The sequence below is a fragment of the Ranitomeya imitator genome, chromosome 3 (genome assembly GCF_032444005.1).
Source record: "Ranitomeya imitator isolate aRanImi1 chromosome 3, aRanImi1.pri, whole genome shotgun sequence".
Classification (NCBI taxonomy): Eukaryota; Metazoa; Chordata; class Amphibia; order Anura; family Dendrobatidae; genus Ranitomeya; species Ranitomeya imitator.
In genome coordinates, this window is record NC_091284.1 from 722387136 (window position 1) to 722411780 (window position 24645).

At 41.2% G+C, this 24645-nt stretch overlaps 1 protein-coding gene and 1 long non-coding RNA gene across 7 annotated transcripts in view; one reads left to right on the top strand and one right to left on the bottom strand.

The window, feature by feature from the left end:
- LOC138670939 (uncharacterized) overlaps positions 1–1415 on the top strand; it is a 13386-nt gene extending 11971 nt beyond the window's left edge. Inside the window, exons 2-3 of the long non-coding RNA XR_011319398.1 lie at positions 114–402; positions 1240–1415. This is a non-coding gene — a long non-coding RNA (uncharacterized lncRNA). The remainder of the gene's footprint in view (positions 1–113; positions 403–1239) is intronic.
- Positions 1–24645, bottom strand: part of HOXC5 (homeobox C5) — a 137375-nt gene that overhangs the window by 11091 nt on the left and 101639 nt on the right. For 4 of the 6 annotated variants that reach the window (XR_011319392.1, XR_011319391.1, XR_011319397.1 and 1 more), the window contains one exon: positions 395–430. The exons of the other annotated variants lie outside the window; for them this stretch is intronic. The gene's annotated coding sequence lies outside the window, so the exon portion shown is untranslated. The remainder of the gene's footprint in view (positions 1–394; positions 431–24645) is intronic. 6 annotated transcript variants of the gene reach the window in all.

A 24645-nucleotide genomic window follows, 5' to 3' on the forward strand; every position in this document is an offset into this window, starting at 1 on the left:
GTATTTGTTTAGATGTCCAGGTCACACTCCTGTGTGCTTGTAGGAAGCAGTAGTCGTATTCTAACACATGTATGGATCTTCTATTGTTTGTTTTTTTTATTCTTGTTTTTTAGGCATCTCTGGGAACTGTGTAACAGCTCAATGGCAAATCAGTGCAATTTTCAGAGTAAAGAGACACATCCTGTGATTAGAGCTGCCCGGGCAGAACACCTACCAGCGTTTATGGCCCCTTCTATGTCCTCCCAACTGGAAAAACTGTGTGCAGTAAAATGCTGCCATCCCTGCTTAACACTTCAGCTGCCGGATGGACTTTAAATGGCCTTCAGAAACCTTGGCTTACAGTGATATTCATTATTGTCCTCTCATCTAATTCCCTGTGATCAAATTACCTTACCTAGTGAAGTGAGTATTGGAACCTGTGCATAGGAACCTGTGGAGGAAAGGAGGGATATAAATGTACAAGTACTGTAATGCATGCATGTACAGCTGATCAACTAATCCAGTGTCACTTAGTAGAAGATGATATTATGTATATTTTAAAAATTAAAGAAATCGAGAAACAAAAGCGAGAAAGATAGACAGGAAAGAGAGAAAGAAAGAGTGAAAGAAAGAAGGAAAGAAAGGAAGAAAGAAAGAAAGAAAGAAAGAAAGAAAGAAAGAAAGAAAGAAAGAAAGAAAAAAAGGAAGGGTTTGGGAAAGAAAAAGAAAGCAAGGAAGGAAAGGGGAAGGGGAAGGGACGGAGATGGAAATAAGAAATAAAAAGAAGAAAGGAATGGAGTAGGATAGAAAGAAAGAAGGAAGGGATTGAGAGAAAAAAAGAAAGCAAGGAAGGGGAAGGGAGTGAGAAGGAAAGAATAAATGGGGTAGGAAAGAAAGAAAGGGAGAATGAAAGAGGAGAAAGTAAGAAAGGGAGTAGGAAAGAATGAAATAAAAGAAAGGAAGAGAGTAGGAAAGAAAAAAAAAGAAAGGAAGAGAGGGAGAAGGAATGAAATGAAGGAAAAAAGAAAGAAAGAAAGCATGAAATTAATAAGGAGAATGGCATTTACATGGTTATGTACCACTCTAAAACTATCCACCATTTTATAGGAAGATCGTTCTATTACTCACTCACATTGCAGCTCTGAGCCTTGCCGAAATGAATTGCATTGATAGAATTTACAAATGGAAATTCTCCATTAGAAAAGGAATAGCTGATTAAAATTGATTTTGTTTAACTTAATAACCGTGTTATCCCCTTAGGTTTCAATGATCTCTCCTGATGCCAAGCAGCCCCATCATTTTTATCCTCTGTAACAACATTTCCTTCTCTGGATTCTGGTTGTCATTTTTCTATATGAACTCAGATAGTATTATGTAATGTTACCACTGTTATCTAACGTGAGGTTTACCTATTCTGCACAATAAAGACCTACTGAAAAGCACCTTGTTCTGACGCCTTTCTGTCATGTTGCTGATATGTGCTGGACACGTTGGAATCTGGCTGCTGGGAATTTACACCGCTGTTATTAAAGTACCATCCTGAGGTCTTCTGAGATCTTGACAAAAACTCATTCAGTTCCATAGAAATGTAATAGCATCCATCAAAACCTAGCGTAAAATAATTTGCATCTTTTACATACTAACTGTTTCAGTTAAAAGAAACTCAACTTTACTTTTTTTAATTAAAAAAAAAAGTTTTTATAATGTATATAGTAAAATCATAGTTTATGTGATATTTATTTACATGAGTAAGATGTTCTGGAAATGTATCCATTCAGGATATAAAAGCAAGGAGTAAGTATTATTTAAAAAAAATACATAAGACAAGTACACATACATTAACTACAAAGAAAAAAAAAGTACAAAAAAGTTAAAATATTGTTGATTTCGTGATGGGAGCAGTAAAACAAATATAACCGACTGATATCTGGTTTAACGCTTCGAGAAATGAAGAGTAAATACATCAGTGTGAATGGGCATGTAGGAAAGGTAAAATACAGGTAACTCTCCAGACCGTAAACTAAGTATACAGCTATGGAAATGGTTTGTAAAAATCTCCAGGCTCCACTGATGAAATTGTCAATCTGTCAAAATAATTATAATCTCTTTTTATAACTTTTGATTAAATAGGTCATGTGATTTCTAATCATCCTGATGGTGATCAGACAACATTTGTGCAGTGTACTACAAGTTCCAGCTTGTCAGTTTGAAAGGATTCCATGAATTTGCTACAGGTTGGAGCTATTTTTGTAATTTATGTATGTAGCTAAATATTATTGTTAGTTCTTGAGTCATAAGGTTTGTGTCTATTTATTTGCTTAAAATATGACATTAAAGCAGCTCTTAACATCAGGCATTTCCACCAAGGGGAACTATAACTGTAATTGCCAATTCATTTGTTCCTGAAGTTGTTTTGACTTTTCCATCGTCTCTCAGCCTAAGCCACCAAGAAAATGCCATTGTCTCTAATTAGATGGTGTAATTGTGGGATGATGGGCCTGTTTAATAGGTACATTAAGCAAACAGAACAGAGTGGGGTCGCAGAGTTGTACTTAAATATCAGCAGCCTTTGTATTTTATTGCAGGTAGTCTCAGTAATGTCACATCCAGCACTGGAGATGACTGCTGGAATGGAGAGACAAGGCAGAACTAAGCAGTGCAGTGTTTATGGATGTGGCACATTAGGGTGGTATTTACAAGCTTGGTGTATGTTCACACTATGATCACTGTATCACTTCTGGGCTTAATTTACCAGCACACTACCTTATTACACTGCAACCCCCTTGTTGGCAGCTGCAGTTCCCATTCTCTGCACAGTCATATGATCCATGAATTCCCTACAGTCTATCATGCACCATTCTTGCTTGATCTCTCCCCCTCACTGGGTTTTTGGAGCAGAACCAGTTTTTCTGGCTTTGTAGCCTTAAACATGTTAAATATTTATTACCAGCACTTAACTCATTATAGATCATTTCTTCCCAAACACATCACCAAAAGCTTACAAACCTGGAAAAGATGGGTGACAACTAATATGTCCACTAGCATAGGTCACAAAGGGCTACCAAGGAGATTTCCTCAGGTCCTGACTCTGTTCAGCTAGATACATTTGTCATTAAAGAACCTGTAAAACCTGAATGACGATCCATATAAAAGATTTTAATAGTGGCTATATTGGCTGCCCTAAGCTTTTCCAAGAACATATGTAAGGCTAGGTTTCCATTTATCGTTGGTATCAGTATGCCCTCGATGAATGGGAGCGATCGTATAGACAATTATGGGATCAGTTCCCACATTAGTTTCCCTACAGCACTTTTTGCAGAACGCTGTCAGGAATAAAGAACAGTTTGACTGAAAAATGGAAACGGCGCTTAAGAACATTTCCACACTCTGCTTGTATGCATTGTATCAAACATTATAAAAATGTATGCAAAAGAGAAGATGCCATCTGAAATGCAGGGAAAATGTAGCATTACATGGCAGCCATTTAGATGAATGGTTACCTATGTATTCCATGGACGACCAGAGTCAAGCAGAGCAGGGACCACTATATGGAATAACAGTTTTTACTTGGGATGATCCAACAATTTGCAATTCGACTTGCACAAATTGTCCAAAAAGATACAGGTTGCTTTTTTCACATTGCAGAAGATTGCATCAGCCACAGAAGGCCCAAATGACTATAGGCGCTACTGGACTGGCTTCCCCATAATGCCTTGCAGTTATCACATCACATGGTAAAGTGCTGCCATTCAGGATGGACTGATAGCCTATATAAAAGCTGAGGGAGGGAATGCAGCAATACTTTTAGGATGATTTTGGGAGAAGACTTCAAAGGCTACAGTTCATCAAAGGAGATAGGATTCAAAACATAGCAGTCAAGCAATGGACAATAACTCTAGGCACTAGGCAGTACTGGGTTTTACAACTGCAGCAATGAAGAAGACGACTGTAGTAGTCTGTGAATAAGGCCGGGATCACACATGCGAGAAACACGTCCATGTCTCGCATGTGAAATCCAAGCTCTGGCGCCAGCACTTGGGAGCGGAGCGTGTGGCTCCATGTGTTGCTATGAGGCCGCACGCTTCACTCCCAAGTGCCGGTGCCAGAGCTTGGATTTCACATGCGAGACACCCACCATTGTGCCATTGTGATTGATCAGTGATATGCAATAGCTAGCATTTGTCCTGCTGCATTTGAATTCCAATAACTTTTTTTCATTCATAATGCACTAGAAAGTAGAAGCAAGACAGCACAATAGTTTTTGCAGAAAAAAAAATCTGAAATCAGTGTCAGATGGTGTGCATGCTTGTCACAAGCAACTGCAATGAGTTTTTCAATTTTTTTGAGTAATTGTTTTTCTGAAAGGGAGAATGAATGCTTTCTAAAAACGCAAAACTAAATTTAGCAAAATTAACTGTCTACTTCACAAAGTATGCGTGTTGCAAACAATTTTTTTTGCACATCTGTTTTACCTGTACAATTTTACTTATGTACATGCCACATGAATACAGTATTCTTTTACAGGTGCTAGCTTTTTAGTTGTGTGTTTACATAGCATTTCTTATTGCATAATTTTTGGTTGAGCTTTGTTGAAAAAAAAAATTACTGTCCATTCCTAGTATTTCTTATGATATCCTTTTTGCAAAGAGTTGTATAGTTAGGGTTGAAAAGTTTGTCATGAGGTAAAGCACCGCTCCAGCGTTTTTATTCAGAGCTGGAATGGTGCTTTAAATGTAAGTCCCCTGCACCCCCCCATCATTTACTTACCCTCCGGTGTCTACACTGTTTTTTGTCAACGGCGCCATCTTGTGTGAACAGTGCCAGACTGTCCAGAAGTAAGAAGCTACATCACAAGCTCTCAATGCAAGTCAATAAGAGCCAGATTAAACACTGGAGCTGCCTGCAGGTCGCTTTTCGCCTAAATCGATGGGACCAACGCTGGAAAATGATGAAGGCAGCAGTAAATGAGTATGCGACAGGGGGCAGGAGAATTACATTTAAAGCACTACTACAGCGAGGTATCCCTAAGGGCCAATACCTCCGGATACGGAGAAACTGCTCTGATGACACAAGGTACTTGAAACAGGCAAGGGATCTTAAGGAGCGTTTTGTGGAAAGAGGGTACCCTAATAAGATTCTGAGTGAAGCTTTTAAATCATCCCTCAAAAAACCAAGGAGGGACCTCCTTACCCCGATACCCAAAAAGGAAAATGAGAATACTCTGAGAGTAATCACCAAATACACGAATGGGGCGGGAGTTATGCGTGAGATCATTAAGAAGCACTGGTCGATCCTACAGATGGACACTGACCTCGGAGATATTTTAACCCCGGTCCCACAAATTACATTTAGAAAAGGTCGCTCGTTAAAGGATAGGTTGGTCCACAGCCACTTTGCCCCCCCACAGTCACAAACTACCTGGCTGGGTGGAAAAATTAAGGGATGTTTTAGATGCGGTGATTGTAAATACTGTCATGCTATACAACAGGGTGGTTCCTTTACTAGCAACACTACAGGGAAAGTTTTTCACATCAATCACTTCATAAATTGCAAAACAAAGGGAGTGATCTATAAAATCACCTGCGACTGTGGATTGGAGTATGTCGGTAAAACCAGCAGGGAGTTTAGAAGAAGAGTGGGAGAACATCACTGTGACACCATCAACAAAAGAGATACCCCTATTGCCAATCATATCAACAAGTTTCATCAAGGGGATTTGAAGATGATCAAATTCATGGGTATAGACAGAGTCTATCAGTCCCAGAGGGGTGGCGATTGGGACAGGAATATCTTGCAGAGAGAAAGTAGATGGATTTTCCGCCTGCAAACCACTACACCACATGGTCTTAATGACCATGTAGGCTTCTCTTCCTTCCTGCAGTGATAGGGAACAACAGGGCATCCTAGAACAGGGGCAGCCGCCGTCGAGTGGGGGCGCCACTGCGTAGGTCTAGGGTGCCAACCTCCGCGTTAGGTAGGGATCAGAGTAGAGAGGGTTGGCATAGGGAGACTTGTAGTTGCACCCTCTCTGTCTTTCTATGTTATGGAGGTTCGCTGTGTCGCATGCGTGGGTTCTCGTTCCCTGTATATATTTTTTTTTTTTTGCTGTTTTCCTTCTCCACTATATACGGAGATTGCGCTCGAGAGGTGCCTTTGTGCGCCTGTTACTACCATTAGGACGATGGTGGGGAATGTTTTTTTTTTTTTTTTACATGAGTTTGCTATTTTTTGATTATATTCTTTTTGGGTGTTTTATACTGTCCTCTGAGGTCCCACTTGCCTCATACATGGGGGTATCCCTAGTTTAGCTGGTTAGTAGAAATCTGCATATGTATCCCTGTATAGATGGCTCCGGGGGAGGAGCGTGTCTTGTGTATATACGCCTCCCTTCATTTCACGTTTATGGCACAGGGGTGTAGGAGGGCTCAGAGAGATGGGAGTTCTCCCCCTCGTGCATCAGCTTTAGCGCTAAGCGCTGATATACATTGTTGAATGGGCGACAGGGAGAGAAGGTCCGCCCACCGGATATGACGTAACGTCACGGGGTGCCGACGTCGGAGTATCCGGAACGGAGTGAATGTTCCTCTGTATTTCAGAGGACAGAATACTCAGATACGCACCGGATATGACGTTACGGCGATGTGCGCCGACGATGTGGTATCCGGAACGGACTTGGCGTTCCTGTGTATTCCAGGGTGCAGTATATCCGGTGACACCGGAAGTGAGGTACCTAGCGTCCGGAAATGTGTAAGGAAGAGACGCTGGGTAGCTACATATAAAAAGGGTCGGGAAACGGACCGCCATAGCGTTATGCTCACGCAACATCTGTATTGGTGATACAATCCCCTGATGATTATTCCATATGAAACGCGTTGGGAAACACGGTACAAGATAATGGGCCCAGGGAGAATAGCACGGTCGAAAGTGGAATGACCGACACGATGGGCTACTGATACACATCACCGCATCAGATCTCCAACAGAAGACTGACCAGCAGAGGATTGATGAGTATCATGGTTTACTTTGTGCACGTGACTAGATATTTGTCTTAGCCCTGAAAATGTTATTTATATAGAGGGTAGTTGTATGACATCTATGATCACGGCACCTTCTTGAGCAACAATAAGAGATATATACCGCTTGGTATGGATAAGTTGTTACTGCAACAGCAGTTACCTAGAGGCTGTTAAGTGACTAGAGATATAGCCTACTGAGGTTCTATCCTGCCTGTTGATTACAGTCGTGGCATAGAGACGTGAGATCTAGAGATTTACGGATTCATAGTCTCTAGCCTGTTTCTGTCGAACAACACTGATGCATATCTTAGGTATCTAACAGTGGTTCATGGTGCGGTTATATATTCTCATAGGTTTTTATATGTGTCTCTATGTTCAGTATGTATGCACTCTGCACTTTTGTTAGCACTATATGTTTGCACCTTATTTTAATGGACTAGAATTAAAAGTTATATTTTAACGATATTTAGGAACCGGCTTGTTGCAATTCAGTTATATTTGGTTCTTTATTTTCGATTATTTGAGCCTAGCTTGGTCATACAGCGGTGCAATAAAAAAAAACGCTGGAGTGGTGCTTTTATTATAGTGTTGTACAAAATGTATGGTAAAAGAAAGAGTGACGATGGCAATGAATGGGGTACTGTAACATAAAAAATAAATATACAAAACCAAATACCGCGGGTAAGAATGCGTGATCGCGAGCAGTAGCAGAAGCACCAGGACCACTGGCATCTGCTTTCTAGGCAGTAATACTACCAAACACAGATGATGATTGGCCTCCTTTGTCTCCAGCAAGCTTATTAGTTGGGAGGAAGCTGAGGAAATTATGGAATACATGGCACATCACTTGTCTAAGTCACAGCAGCAGGATAATGTTACCTCTGTCACTGACACAATCAGTCAGTATTCTGTACAGAACGGTCTCTCTATTCACAAATGACAAAAATGGATAATTTTTGGAAGATTTATAAAAGAAAACCACAAAAGTGTGTCAGTGAGCTGTGTTGCTACCAGGTTTGAAATTATTTTGTTATTCTATTTTATTCCCTGGAAATCAAATTTTTGAGAAAAATTCACAAAATCTGGTTAATTTAAATGCCAACAGATTCGATCATCTGTAGTTTTTTCGTATAATTTTCTCTGCTTGTTTTAACACGATAGGCTGGCTTTCCATGTATCAGCAACACCGGTCCAGTTGTCGGTGGACATCCTCCTGAAACAGACACAATTGATGGCCAATTTCTGCACTTTGTTTGCCATTCTGGCACTACCCCGTAGCTGGATCCTGAGTAGCAGCTTACATTAGAGTCTAATCAAAATTTATAAATGTCTGGTCAGCCCTCGTAGCCGAAAGACAGGAGAGGATGTCTCTCCAAACAATGGTGCAAAAAAAAGGGCAATTTTGAATGTAAGTCTAGACTATGCACTCACTTATGCAATTTAAAGATTAATTGTTTAGTCAGTATTTGGAAAGAATTGGCAAGAACGGCCAATGTTTTGGTCTGTCCTAGACATATCCTATGGTTCATAGTAAATACAGTCAGCCTCTGGATTTGAGGGTCAGATTGACTTAATTTAAATGTCAACTGAAATAGTGCTTAAAAGTGAATATGCAATGGAAAGAAAATGTTTACCAGACTACAGGTGGAACGACATAAAAAAATTTAAGACAATTCTTGAATTGCTGTTTTTTGTGAATTCTGCCTCCCAAAAATCAGAATAGAAAGCGACCAAAAATGTAATGTGTCTGAAAATGGTACCAATAAAAACATCAACTTGTCCCGCAAAAAAGAAGCCCCCACATGACCGTGTCGGACGAAATATGGAAAAATTGCAGCTCTCAAAAGATGGCAATGTAAAAACTAGTTTATAAAAAAAAAAATGTCTTTTAGTGTATGACAGCAGCCAACCATAAAAATCCAATAGAAATCTGGTATCGCTGTAATCGCAGTGACTAGAAGAATAAAGTCGCCTAATCACTTATACCGCACGAGGAACGGCATAAAAATAAATAAATATGACCTATGTTGATTTGTTCATTGTGCCCCCCACAGATCGCAGTGAGCCTCGTCGCGTATTTGTCCTGCATTTATCCACAGTTTTGTGCACTTCTGGAAAAAAGGGGATCACTGAACACAAGCCAGGCGGAGTCCAGAGTAACTCTGCTGCCTAATTAAAGTGAATGGATCCTTCTGGGGTTTAATCTGAATCATGTCACTCAGAGATTTAGATGAAAACCCCAAAGTAAGTGCTGAGTGTAGAATGTTCCCCAAAAAAAGCTTTAGCTCAGTCCACAAAAAAAGTCCCCACTCAGGTCCGTCATCTGTGAATGGAAATGGGGGGCTTCCAAATTACTGGTAGCACAAAGGCTCTGGAAAAGCTAGGCTCCTCACCCCTCAAAAGAGATTCAGCAAATTCTCTTCTCCAAAATCCTTCTGAGCTCCACAGTGTGCCTAAACCACATCTGGCGTCCACGTGTTTGGTATTTCTCTAGTGATGAGAGCCTGGCAAATTTAAGGGGGCATGTCTTCAAAAGCATGAGCTAGGAATAACATACTGGTCACTACAACGTACTGGTCACTACAATGTAATGGTCACTACAACAGCAGTTTGCAAGTTTCACTCATCAGCATCCACTGCTGCTTGTTTCTGGAAAACAGCCATGAAATAAAAATCGTCACTACACCTGTAGATAGATTTCAAAAGGGGTATAATTTCCAAAATTGGGTCACTTGAGGGGGAATTCTGCTGTTCTAGCATTTAGGGGCTCTGTATGTGGAGTCCACAAACTATTCTAGAAAAATATGCGCTCCCGGAGACAAGTAGAGCTCCATCCCTCCCGAGTATCACTGTGTGGCTAAGCAGTACTGTACAGCCATATATAGAATATTTCTACATTCAGCAGAAATTGTGGGACACATTTTGGTGCCTTTTAAAAAAAAACAAACTAATTTTAATAGAAACTTTGAAAAATACAATAAGATGCCAGATTGTATGTAAAAAGCACAAACCCCTACGCAGACAAGGCACACAATGCAGACTTAAGCGAGTTATTGGTGCCATTTTTACCCATTTTCCAGATTCAAAATGTAAAATCTTGGGCTAAAACAAATTGTCTCTTATTGGGGGTTTCTGCCCTCTGGGACCTCATGGGCTCTGCCAATGTGACATGCACCCTAAACCAGTCCAGCTAAATCTTAACTCCAAAATGGCGCTTCTTCCCTTCTGAGCTTTGCACTGTGCATCAATAGTAGTTTTTGACTATTTATGGGGTATGGGCATACTCAGAAGAAATTGCACAACACATCTTGGGTTCTATTTTCTCCTGGGGGCTCAAGGTAGTCACCAGACATCTAGATACATTCCTTGAGGGGTCTAGTTTCCAAAATGTGGTCACTTATGGAGGGGTTTCGACTGTTTAGGCACAGCTGGGATTCGCCAAACGCAATATGACACCTGCAGACTATTCCATGAAAATCTGTGTTCCAAAACATCACTCCTTTATTTCTGAGCCCTGCCGCTCGCCCAAACAATAGCTTTTCACCACATATGGGGAATATGCATACCCAGGAGAAACTGAACAACAAATTTTGGGGTCCATTTTCTCCTATTACATGGGGGTTCAAAGTGATCAGCACAAATCGAGATAAGTTCCCTGAGGGGTCTACAGTATTTTCCAAAATGGTGTCACTTGTGGAGGGATTTCCACTGTTTAGGCAAATTTTGCTTTCAAAAAGTCACATGGTGCTCCTTCCCTTCAAATCCCTGCTGTGCGCTCAAACATTAGTTTTCCTCTACATATTGGGTATCGGCATACTTAGGAGAAATTTCACAACAAATTTTATGATGCAATTTCTCGGGTTACTCGCATGAAAATACAAAATTTGAGGCTGAAATTTTTTTTGTGGAAAAAATGTGATTTTTTATTTTCACGGTTCAATGTTATAAACTTCTGAGAAGCACCTGTGGGTTAAAGGTACTCACCACACATCTAGATCCACACATCTAGATAAGTTCCCTGAGGGTTCTAGTTTCCAAAACAGTGTCACTTGTGGGAAGTTTCCACTGTTTAGGCACAGCAGGGGCTCTCCAAATGCGACATGGCGTCCACAAATTATTCCAGAGAATTTAGTATTCGAAAAGTCAAATAGCGCTCCTTCCCTTCTGAGCCTAGCCAAGCACCAAAACAGAAGTTTTGTCCCACATATGGGTTATCGGCATGCTCAGGAGAAATTGCGCAACAAATTGTATGGTGCAATATCTTCTGTTACCTTTGTGAAAATAAAAAAATTGGGTCTAAAGTAAAATCTTTGTAAAAAAAAAAGTGAAATGTTCATTTTTTCCTTCCACACTTTTTCTGTCTTACAGACCCCTCAAAGTCACTTCAAATGTGATGTGGTCCCTAAAAATTTTTTTGTAAATGTTGTTGAAAAAATGAGAAATTGCTGGTAAACTTTTAACCCTTGTAACTTCCTGACAAAAAAAATATGTTTCAAAAATTGTGCTGATGTAAAGTAGACATGTGAGAAATGTTACTTATTAACTATTTTGTGTGACATAACGCTCCGATTTAACCCCTTCATGACTCAGCCTATTTTGACCTTAATGACCTGGCCATTTTTTGCAATTCAGACCAGTGTCCCTTTATGAGGTAATAACTCAGGAACACTTCAACGGATCCTAGCGGCTCTGAGACTGTTTTTTCATGACATATTGGGCTTCATGTTAGTGGTAAATTTCGGTCGATATATTTTGCGTTTATTTGTAAAAAAAAATGGAAATTTGGCGAAAAATTTCGCAATTTTCAAATTTTGAATTTTTAATGTCTTAAACCAGAGAGTTATGTGACACAAAATAGTTAATAAATAACATTACCCACATGTCTACTTTACATCAGCACAATTTTGGAAACAACATTTTTTTTGCTAGGAAGCTATAAGGGTTAAAATTTGACCAGCAATTTCTCATTTTTACAACAAAATGTACAAAACCATTTTTTTAGGGACCACCTCACATTTTAAGTCAATTTGAGGGGTCTATATGGCTGAAAATACCCAAAAGTGACACCATGCTAAAAACTGCAACCCTCAAGGTACTCAAAACCACATTCAAGAAGTTTATTATCCCCTGAGGTGCTTCACAGAAGCAGAAGCAACATGGAAGGAAAAAATGAACATTTAACTTTTTACAAAAAAAAAACAAAAGGTAGTCAGCTCACCTGAATATTGGCTATTCCACACTTGTTCCTGCACGGAAAAGTTGAGCACTCAGTCCACAGAAAAATCGATGAATCCAGCAGCAATGTAGTAAAATCAGTAAATTTATCTCTTCATTTTTTAAAAAAAGGAAAGGGTTGTATCTTATGGTACACCACTTGTAAATAAGTTATAATTTCTTACAGCATTCTGCACACATGGCAGCGTTCTTCCGACGCGTTTCAACTAACGTCTTAATCATGGTGACACCATGATTTACAAGTGGTGTACCATAGGATACAACCCTTTCCTTTTTTAAAAAATGAAGAAATAAATTTACTGATTTTACAATATTCCTGCTGGATTCATCGATTTTTCATTTAACTTTTTAGTCACAAAAATCTTTCAGCAACAATTTTTTTACTTTCCCAAGGGTAAAAGGAGAAACTGGACCCCGAAAGTTATTGCACAATTTTTTCTTGAGTACGCCGATACCCCACATGTGGGGGGAACCACTGTTTCGGTGCACAACGGGGCTCGTAAGGGAAGGAGCGCCATTTGACTTTTTGATTGAAAAATTGGCTACAATCTTTAGCAGACACTATGTCGTGTTTGGAGAGCCTCTGTGTGCCTAAAGATTGGAGCTTCCCCACAAGTGACCTCATTTTGGAAACTAGACCCCCAAGGAACTTATCTAGATGCATAGTGAGCACTTTGACCCCCCAGGTGCTTCACAAATTGATCCGTAAAAATGAAAAAGTACTTTTTTCACAAAACATTTCTTTTAGCCTCAATTTTTTTCATTTTCACATGGGCAACAGGATAAAATAGATCCTAAAATTTGTTGGGCAATTTCTCCTGAGTACACCAATACCTCACATGTGGGGGTAAACCACTGTTTGGGCACACGGCAGGGCTCTGAATGGAAGGAGCACCATTTGACTTTTTGAATGAAATATTAGCTCCAATTGTTAGCGGACACCATGTCGCATTTGGAGAGCCCCTGTGTGCCTAAAGATTAGATCTCCCCTACAAGTGATCCCATTTTGGAAACTAGCCCCCCCAAGGAACTTATCTAAACTAGATGCATAGTGAGCACTTTGAACCCCCAGGTGCTTCACAAATTGATCCGCAAAAATGAAAAAGTACTTTTTTCCACAAAACATTTCTTTTAGCCTCAATTTTTTCATTTTCACATGGGCAACAGGATAAAATGGATCCTAAAATTTGTTGGGCAATTTCTGCTGAGTACACTGATACCTCAAATGTGGGGGTAAACCACTGTTTCAGCACACGGCAGGGCTCGGAAGGGATGGAGCGCCATTTGACTTTTGAATGAAAAATTAGCTCCAATTGTTAGCGAACTCCATGTTGTGTTTGGAGAGCCCCTGTGTGCCTAAACATTGGGGCTCCCCCACAAGTGACCCCATTTTGGAAACTAGACCCCCCAAGGAACTTATCTTGATGCATAGTGAGCACTTTGAACCCCCAGGTGCTTCACAAATTGATCCATAAAAATGAAAAAGTACTTTTTTTTCACAAAACATTTCTTTTAGCCTCAATTTTTTCATTTTCACATGGGCAACAGGATAAAATGGATCCTAAAATTTGTTGGGCAATTTCTCCTGAGTACACCGATACCTCAAATGTGGGGGTAAACTACTGTTTCAGCACACGGCAAGGCTCAGAAGGGATGGAGCGCAATTTGACTTTTGAATGAAAAATTAGCTCCAATCGTTAGTGGACACCATGTCGCGTTTGGACAGCCTCTGTGTGCCTAAACATTGGGGCTCCCCCCACAAGTGACCCCATTTTGGAAACTAGACCCCCCAAGGAAATTATCTAGATACATAGTGAGCACTTTGAACCCCTAGGCGCCTCACAAATTGATCTGTAAATATGAAAAAGTACTTTTTTTCACAAAACATTTCTTTCAGCCTCAATTTTTTCATTTTCACATGGGCAACAGGATAAAATGGATCCTAAAATTTGTTGGGCAATTTCTCCTGAGTACACCGATCAGGGCCAGCTCCAGGTGTTTGAGGGTCCCGGGCGAAAGAGTCTCAGTGGGCCCCCTCTTTAACACATACCACGATTCATGATCGCAAATAAACACAGCCATGTAGTATATAACACAGCTCACATAGTATATAACACAGCCACGTAGTATATAGCACAGCCCACGTAGCATATAACAGCCCATATAGTATATAGCACAGCCACATAGTATATAACATGGCCCACGTAGTTTATAGAACAGCCATGTAGTATATAGCACGGGCCACGTAGCATAACAGCCCACGTAGTATATAACAGGGCCCACGTAGTATATAGAACAGCCATGTAGTATATAGCACAGCCCACGTAGCATATAACAGACCATATAGTATGTAGCACAGCCACATATTATATAACACAGCCTACGTAGTATATAGAACAGCCATGTAGTATATAGCACAGCCCAGGTAGTATATAACACACCCATGTAGTATACAGCACAGCCCCCTCCCACCAAGAATGGCCCCATAGTCCAGTACTCACTGTTAGTTACAAAAAAAAACTCCTCACCTCTCAACGTTCCTATGCCGCGGTGCTCCCTCCCTGCTCCGGTCTCGGTGGCTGCCACTGCACTGCCTGACACACAGCGAGCGCGCGATGACATCATTGCACACCCGCAGCGGCAGTGTCTGAGGCAGAGTGGGGAATTATGGGAGAGGGAGCGTCAGGTGACTCTCTCTCCTCCATCATTTGCTTTGAACTTTACTGGCAGATGCCTGTAAAGTTCAAAGCGGCGGCGGGGGAGTTGGTGCTTGCGACAGGCGACCCCCCTGCCTCACATGGGCCCCATAACAGCTGCGTGATGTGCCGCTAGCTGAGGGCCCCTGGTGGAGTGGGGGCCCTAGGCACTGGCAGCTGCCTGCCCCTAATGCCGGCCCTGAATGGGCCCCACTGTCTCGCCAGGGCCACAGCACTTGCCCGGGTACGCCGCGTGCTGACACCAGCCCTGACACCGATACCTCACATGTGGGGGTAAACCACTGTTTTGGCACACAGCAAGGCTCGGAAGGGAAGGAGTGCCATTTGACTTTTTTTGAATGAAAAATTAGCTCCAATCGTTAGCGGACACCATGTCGCGTTTGGAGAGCCCCTGTGTACCTAAACATTGGAGCTCCCCCACAAGTGACCCCATTTTGGAAACTAGATCCCCAAGGAACTAATCTAGATGTGCGGTGAGCACTTTGTACCCCCTAGTGCTTCACAGAAGTTTATAATGCAGAGCCGTGAAAAAAAAAATCATTTTTCTTTCCTCAAAAATTATTTTTTAGCAAGCAATTTTTTATTTTCACAAGGGTTACAGGAGAAATTGGACCCTAAAAATTGTTGTCCAGTTTGTTCTGAGTACGCTGATACCCCATATGTGGGGGAACTACTGTTTGAGCACACGTCGGGGCTCAGAAGGGAAGTAGTGACGTTTTGGAATGCAGACTTTGATGGAATGGTCTGCGGGCGTCATGTTATGTTTGCAGAGCCCCTGATGTGCCTAAACAGTAGAAACCCCCCACAAGTGACCCCATTTTGGAACTTATCTAGATGTGTGGTGAGCACTTTGAACCCCCAAGTGCTTCACAGAGTTTTATAACGCAGAGCCGTGAAAATAAAAAATCATTTTTTTCCCCACAAAAATAATTTTTTAGCCACCATTTTTTTATTTTCTCAAGGGTAACAGGAGAAATTAGACCCCCAAAGTTGTTGTGCAATTTTTCCTGAGTACGCTTATGCCCCATATGTTTGGGTAAACCACTGTTTGGGTGCACGTCGGGGCTCGGAAGGGAGGGAGCACCATTTGACTTTTTGAACCCAAGATTGGCTGGAATCAATGGTGGCTCCATGTCGCATTTAGAGACCCCTGATGTGCCTAAACAGTGGAAACTCCTCAATTCTAACTCCAACACTAACCCCAACACACCCCTAACCCTAATCCCAACTCTAGCCATAACCCTAACCCTAACCCCAACACACCCCAAACCCTAATCCCAACCCTAACCATAACCCGAACCACAAGCCTAACCCTAACCCCAACACACCCCTAACCCTAATCTTAACCCTAATTCCAACCCTAACTCTAATTCCAACCCTAACCCTAAGGCTATGTGCCCACATTGCGGATTTGTGTGAGGATTTTTTCCGCACCATTTTTGAAAAATCCGCAGGTAAAAGGCACTACGTTTTACCTGTGGATTTACTGCGGATTTCCAGTTTTTTTTTGTGCTGATTTCACCTGCGGATTCCTATTGAGGAACAGGTGTAAAATGCTGCGGAATCCGCACAAAGAATTGACATGCTGGGGAAAATACAATGCAGCATTTCCGCGTGGTATTTTCCACACCATGGGCACAGCGGATTTGGTTTTCCTTACATTTACACGGTACTGTACACCTGATGGAAAACTGCTACAAATCCGCAGCGGCCAATCTACTGCGGATCCGCAGCCAAATCCGCACCATGTTCATATAGCCTAATTCTAACCCTAACCCTAATTCTAACCCTAACCCTAATTGCAACCTTAACAATAACCCTAATTCTAACCCTAACCCTAATTGCAACCCTAACCCTAATTACAACCCTAACCCTAATTGCAACCCTAACCCTAATTACAACCCTAACCCTAATTGCAACCCTAACCCTAATTCTGACCCTAATTACAGCCCTAACCCTAATTGCAACCCTAACGCTAATTGCAACCCTAACCCTAGTTCTAACCCTAACCCTAGTTCTAACCCTAACCCTAGTGGAAAAATAAAAGTAAATATATTTTCTTTATTTCATTATTTTCCCTACCTATGGGGGTGATAAAGGGGGGGGGGGGTTATTTACTATTTTTTTAATTTTGATCACTGTGATAGGTTCTATTACAGTGATCAAAATGTACCTGGAATGAATCTGCCCGCCGGCAGATTCGGCGGGCGCACTGCGCACTGCGCCCACCATTTTAGAAGATGGCGGCGCCCATGGAGAAGACGGACGGACACCGGGAAAGACACCGGACACCGGAGCTCGGTAAGTATGGAGGGGTGGGATCTGACCACGGGGGGGTGAGATCGGACTGCAGGGAGAGCGGACGGGAGGAGGGAGAGAGCGAAAGACAGCAGAGGACAGGATGGAGGACAGAGGGGAGGAGATCGGTGGCGGTGGCAGATCATGGTCTCTCCAGCCATGGCCGATGAAATTGCAGCATCGGCCATGGATGGATTGTAATATTTCACCAATTTTCATTGGTGAAATATTCCGATTGCTCTGAATGAAAGTGAAAGTGAAACAGTCACTTTCAACAGCCAATCAGAGCGATCATAGCCACTTGGGCGAAGCCACCCCCCTGGGCTGAAGTACCACTGCCCCTGTCCCTGCAGGTCGGGTGAAATTACAGTTAACTCTTTCACCCGACCTGCAGGAACGCGATCATTCTGTGACGCAGGATATGCATCACAGGTCGGATTGGCACCGACTTTCATGCCGCATGCGCTGTGTCACAGGTTGGGAAGGGGTTAAGGGCATAAAAATTAAAAGTTTGAAAATTGTAAAATTTTCTCAAAAATTCACTTTTGTTTTACTTAAATACAAGTCATATTGAAGTAATTTTAACATTATCGTGAAGTACAATATGTCATGAAAAATCAGTCTCAGTGGGATCTGTTGAAGCTTGCCAGAGTTATTACCTCATAAAGTGACAGTGGTCAGATTTTAAAAATTAGGCCCCGTCAGAATTGTAAAATTGAAGGTGAAAACAGGCTTGCGGCTGAAGGGGCTAAAGCATAACCATCATCAATAGTTCTTGAGAATAATCAACTATGTATCTTACCAGGGAAATCTACTTCTGTCTCTGCCAAAATTAATCAGTCAATATAATAAGTCTGAATTCTGAGGTAAAATCTGTATTCAGTGAAGACAGACTTTCCACTATCTGAGATAGAAGATAGCGGCTGCAACTGATAAGATTCTATGTAGATGGGAGAAGGGAGTAGCTCTGCCTCTAGCTCCTCCCTACATAGAATGCTATCAGTAGCAGCCGCCATCTTCTTTTACCTCAGAATTGAGAATTTTGATAATGACTGATCAATTTTGGCAGAGAAAGAAGCAGATTTACCTGGTAAGATATATTACAAAGTTTCTTAATTTTAGTTGTACTGTTGATTTATGAAATTAAAATGAGGGTTACTATTCAAATAAATGAGGCCCAAATAGACACGAACAGCTAAACATTTAAAAAATGAGAATTCGAGGATGGAAGAAGTTACAAGAGACGCTCATATTTGATGTGAGTATCTGTGAATCGCTGCTGGTACCTAAGAATCCAGATGCCAGGCCATTATGTTCAATGAAGTCGGCCAGTCTAGCGAGAAACATGTTGTCAGACCAAATCCACAAGACACAGAAGCGAGCAGCTGCTGTCCTGTAAATGCAGCTTAGATGCCATTTTTATGTCCACTTTAGAAAATGTTATTCAACCATTTATTCTTTGTGATTTTTCTGGGACCGTGGGCCAATTACAAAACTAAAATGGTGGTTCTGGGCATGAAAACAAAAAGTTGACCTCATGAGCCTCGAAGCAGTTTTTCTGATGGGTAAGGGACGCTCTTGGGGTTTTTAGTTATTGCAAACTGCAATTCACATGAAAAAAAATGTATTACTATAATGCCACTATATATCTGCGCTATTCATATTACATAATTGTTAATATATTAGGTTTTCATTGCTCGGCAGCTTGGACTAAATCAAAACCACATTTGCACACTGGAAAGCAATAGAAGTAAAATATTAATGGAGCATGCATAGGAACTTTACTGTATTCTGTTAATGTCACGGACTATCTCTACAAATGAAGGCTTCTCTGTGTGTGTCTGGCATGGTTACCAGCTTTATTTCCATTTTCACAATGGAAAAAAGTCCACACTGAAGAAATTATCATACAGAACACGATGTCATGTCGCAGATTATTAGTAATGCTAATGATGACCCTCATGTAATACTGTTAGCCGGAGTATTACCACAGCAGCGCGTGTTACTTCATATAAGCAGCAGAATCCAACGTAAGGCAAACTGTGTTTAATATATGCAGCTTGAACTGGAACAAAATAAGAAAGCTTTGACAGTAACTACCGATATAATCTAGTCCATGTAACACATGTCTCTCTGTGAAGGAAACAGCAGCAGAATGATGCAATCAGTGAGAGTCCTCTGACCTTTTTGTACAAACTTTAACAATCACAGCATAGCTGACAAATGAACACTCATAGACATTCAATGCAGACTACAACAGGAATGGAGTTGTTGCATTTAAACTTATTCCAACACCCCCACTCAACAACTGCTTATCCTGTTAGTCCCATTGCAGTTCTGAATTCTTCAAACTTGGCTCTTGACAATGGCTTTGTCAAAACATCTGCTAACATCTTGTCAGATTCACAGTAAACAAACTTTAGAACTTCACGCTCTACTAAGTCACGCAAGTGATGATGTTTAACATCAATGTGCTTTGTTCTTGCACTTATCCTTTCACTGCTGGCGAGCTTGATACATCCTTGGTTGTCCTCATAGATAACAGTTGGTTCAGCTAGTGGTTTGCCGAATTCTTCCAAAAGTTGCTTCAACCAAATTAACTCTTGACTTGCATGAGCAGCTGATGTATATTCTGCTTCTGTAGAAGACAATGCAACTGACACTTGTTTTCTACTGGACCATGAGATTGAAGTGTGTCCTAACTTGAACAAGTAACCACTTGTTGATCTTCGATCACTTGAGTCTCCAGCCCAATCTGCATCTACATATCCTCTGAGAATTAGATCTCCTGATGCAGAAATCTTTAGACTTAACTCTTGGGTTGCCTTAAGATACTGAAGAAGTCTCTTAATTGCATTCCAATCTCTTTGGCGTGGCTTGCTTACACGTCGGCAGAGAATTCCCACTGTGGCTGAGATATCTGGACGGGTTGTGGTTGCTATGTATAGAAGTGCCCCCACTGCTTGTCTGTAACTGTCATTTGTGGGTAGCAGATCTTCTTCTCCTTCCAATTTTAGGTAAGATGGATCCATTGGAGTTGATATGCCTTTGGCTTCTGACATTCCAAACTGGTTTAGAACTGTGGAGATTTTAGAATTTTGATTAAGAAGAAAACTTCCATCTTCCTCTCTCTGGATTTGGATTCCCAAATAGTATGTCACATCTCCAAGGTCCTTGGTCTCGAAATGCTTGTTCAGAATTTGACCTAGTTTTGAAATTTCTCTCTCTTCTTGATGCGCTATTATTACATCATCCACATATAGAATAACATACATCCAATCTTGTGATACACCTTTTGTATACAAACATGGATCCGCTTGAGACCTTTTAAATCCTTCGTCGATTAACACTTTGTTCATCTTAGTGTTCCATGCTCTTGCTGATTGCTTAAGGCCGTAGAGAGATTTTTGCATTCTGCAAACAAGGTTCTCTTTACCCCTTTTAACATAGCCTTCTGGTTGAGTCATGTACAGCTCTTCTTCAATGTCTCCATGTAGAAAGGCTGTTTTGATGTCAAAATGTCTTACTTTCATCTGCTGAACAGCAGCTATGGATAATAAAGTTCTGAATGTAGTTTGCTTGGCAACTGGAGCAAAAGTAGCATCATAATCTTCACCATATTTTTGTGAATATCCTTTTGCGACCAATCTTGCTTTAAAACGGTGAACATTACCTTCGGAGTCATATTTGTTCTTAAAGACCCACTTACATCCAATTGCTTTCTTGCCTTGAGGTAGCTCTGTGAGCTCCCATGTTTTGAGCTTATGAAGGGATTCCATTTCTTCATCAGCAGCTTTTATCCATTTTTGCTTCTTATGAATAGGCAGTTTTTGCATTTCCTGCCATGACTGTGGCTCTTCTTCTGGAATTGATCTGACCATATAAGAAAGGCGTTTAGCTGGAATTCCTTTATTTGATCTTTCTGATCTTCTGATCTCCTGAGGTTGGCTTGGTTCTTCTGTTTCTTTTTCAGTACTTTCAGAGCATATCCAGACTTCAGTATTTTCTTTGAGATTCTCTTCAATGTCTGGAATCACTGACTGAAATTCTTGTTCCTTAGGTTGAATTATTTGCGTAACCTCATGAAATTTGAGCGATACTGAGTTTTCATCAATCACTACATCTCTGCTGATTGTTACTGTGTTGGTCTGTGGGTGCAGGATTCTGTATCCTTTCTGAGTTTCACTGTACCCCACAAGAACTCCTTCCTTTGCATGAGATTCCCACTTAGAACGTTTTTCTTTGGGAACATGCACAAAAGTTTTGCTTCCGAATATCCTGAGATGCTTCAGGTTGGGCTTCTCACAGTTCCATAGCTCATATGGAGTTTTACTTGTAGCTTTACTTGGCAGTCGATTTTGAAGATAGGTAGCAGTCATGATGGCTTCTCCCCAATATGTTGTAGGTAGGTTTCCATCAAATAGCATACTTCTTCCACTTTCACAAAGAGTTCGGTTCTTTCTCTCTGCTGTGCCATTCTGCTCTGGGTTGTATGGAACGGTTGTCTGGAACACGATTCCATTCTTTTTCAGGATGGTTTGCACTTTACCACTTGTATATTCAGTTCCATTATCTGCTCGCAGTACCTTTGGTATTCTTCCAAATTTGTTAAGAACTGCAGCAAGATATTCTTCAAGTTTCTGTGGAACTTCATCTTTACTTTGAAGTAGGTAAGTAACAGTATATCTGGAATAATCATCAATGAATGTGAGAAAATATCTCTTCTTGCTGGGAGTAAGAACACTCATTGGACCACACACATCTGTATGTATCAAATCCAGTATCTGTGCAGATTTAGTAGTGCTTACTTTAGGAAACGATTTTCTGGACATTTTCCCTTTTAGGCAACTTGTGCACTTCATTGTTTGATTACACTGGTTGATTGCAATACCATTTGCAAGTTGAGCTAGTTTCTTTACTGCTTCTGGATCTCTGTGGCCTAGGCGTCTGTGCCACACATGAATACAGTCCTTATGAAAATCTTGTCTAGCACTGTAAACAGTTTCATTGCATTTCAGCTGATAAAGTTCATCTTTAATTTTTCCTTCGGCAAGGGTATGACCCTTCTTTGAAATGATGCATCTGTCATCCTTAAATGTAACTATATTTCCCTGTTGTGCAAGCTTCTTTACAGATAAAAGGTTACTTTCAAGTTTGGGAACATACAGCACGTCTTTAACTGGGATTTTTCTGACTTGTGCTGAGGATTGAACTTGACAATGGAGATAACCATCTCCTATTCCTTCTGATGTCATATAGTGACCATTAGCTAAAATTACCTTTTCAGACTTGCTTTCATCTAGATTAATGAAGAAATCTTTATCACGTGTCATGTGAGCAGTCGCTCCAGAGTCAATACACCAAACATGGTTTGCATATGGGCTTGTGCTGACCCCAAATGCAGTCGCAATACATGCATCTTCCTTCTTTACAGCTGTTTTAACCTTTTGATGACTGTCCTGCTTTTTAAACTGATTCATTCTTGCTTTCCACACTCTGCAGTCTGCTTTAAGGTGACCAGGCTTTTTACAGACAAAACATTCACGAGTTTCCTTTAAATGACTCTGAGCTTTAGAAAAGTACTGTGTCTTTAATGCTGCTTCTGCTTTGCATATATTATTGCTAATAGTCTCTGACTTTCTCTTGTATTCATCTGCAAGTTTCCCTTTCACATATTCTAGTGTGAGTTCATCATCTGGTCTGGCATCTAATGCAGTCACAAGCGTGTCATAACTTTCTGGAAGACCACTTAATAGTAATGCAGCAACATGAAAATCTTTAATTTCTTCACCAATACCCCTTAGGCGCTCCACAATCTCTAGGGTGTTTCTGATATAGTCCTGCATATGCTGGCCATCACTTAATTTAGACTGATACAGCTTTCTCATAAGATATAGCTTATTGCTGAGATTTGACCTTTCATGCACTTTCTGTAATTCTTCCCACATTTTCTTTGCAGTATCACATTTGCATACATGTACAATCTGGTTATCATCTATGCTGAGGGAAATAGTGCTTTGTGCTTTCTGATCAGTCTCTAGCCAATCACCCGGTACTGGGTCAGGCACAGGCTGTTCAATACATTTCCATGTACCCTCTCTTATAAGTAACATCTTTACCTTGAATTTCCAGGAGCTGTAATTGTGATTTGTGAGACTTGGCACTGTGTACTTCACTGCATTCCTTTCTGTAGACATTCTTGTCTCTTGTACCTTTTTTTTTTTTTTTGTTACTGGCCCTTTAAGCTGCGCTGTCCGGTGCTCTGTACACTGCGGTACCTTTGCGTTCCGGTGTCCTTGTATTCCGGGGGTTCCTCTGTGCTGTCTGCGCTTGGCTCGCTGCTTATTCCGGTGACTGGGCTTTTTACCATTTACTTTCCGGTGGCTGGGCCCATAACCTGTTAGCCGGAGTATTACCACAGCAGCGCGTGTTACTTCATATAAGCAGCAGAATCCAACGTAAGGCAAACTGTGTTTAATATATGCAGCTTGAACTGGAACAAAATAAGAAAGCTTTGACAGTAACTACCGATATAATCTAGTCCATGTAACACATGTCTCTCTGTGAAGGAAACAGCAGCAGAATGATGCAATCAGTGAGAGTCCTCTGACCTTTTTGTACAAACTTTAACAATCACAGCATAGCTGACAAATGAACACTCATAGACATTCAATGCAGACTACAACAGGAATGGAGTTGTTGCATTTAAACTTATTCCAACAAATACACTGTATATTACTGCATGTAAGTGCTCATCGTGCCATATGACGAACAATCTATCTGGGTTTTAAAGAGAATCTCTCAGCAGGTTTTTGCTATGGAAGCTGAGAGCTGCATAATGTAGAGGCAGAGACGCTGATTCCAGCAATGTATTACTTACCTGGACTGCTTGGTGCAGTTTTGATACATTATTGCTTTTCCTGCTGTAGATGTAGCAGTAGTCAGAATTATGAGCTATGCATAACCCCGCCGACACCCCTGATTGACAGCTTCCTGTGTATAACCCCACCCACACCCCTGATTGGAAGCTTCCTGTGTATAACCCCACCCACACCCCTGATTGACAGCTTCCTGTGTATAACCCCGCCCACACCCCTGATTCACAGCTTCCTGTGTATAACCCCGCCCACACCCCTGATTCACAGCTTCCTGTGTATAACCCCACCCACACCCCTGATTGACAGCTTCCTGTGTATAACCCCACCCACACCCCTGATTGACAGCTTCCTGTGTATAATCCCACCCACACCCCTGATTGACAGCTTCCTGTGTATAAGCCCACCCACACCCCTGATTGACAGCTTCCTGTGTATAATCCCACCCACACCCCTGATTCACAGCTTCCTGTGTATAATCCCACCCACACCCCTGATTGACAGCTTCCTGTGTATAATCCCACC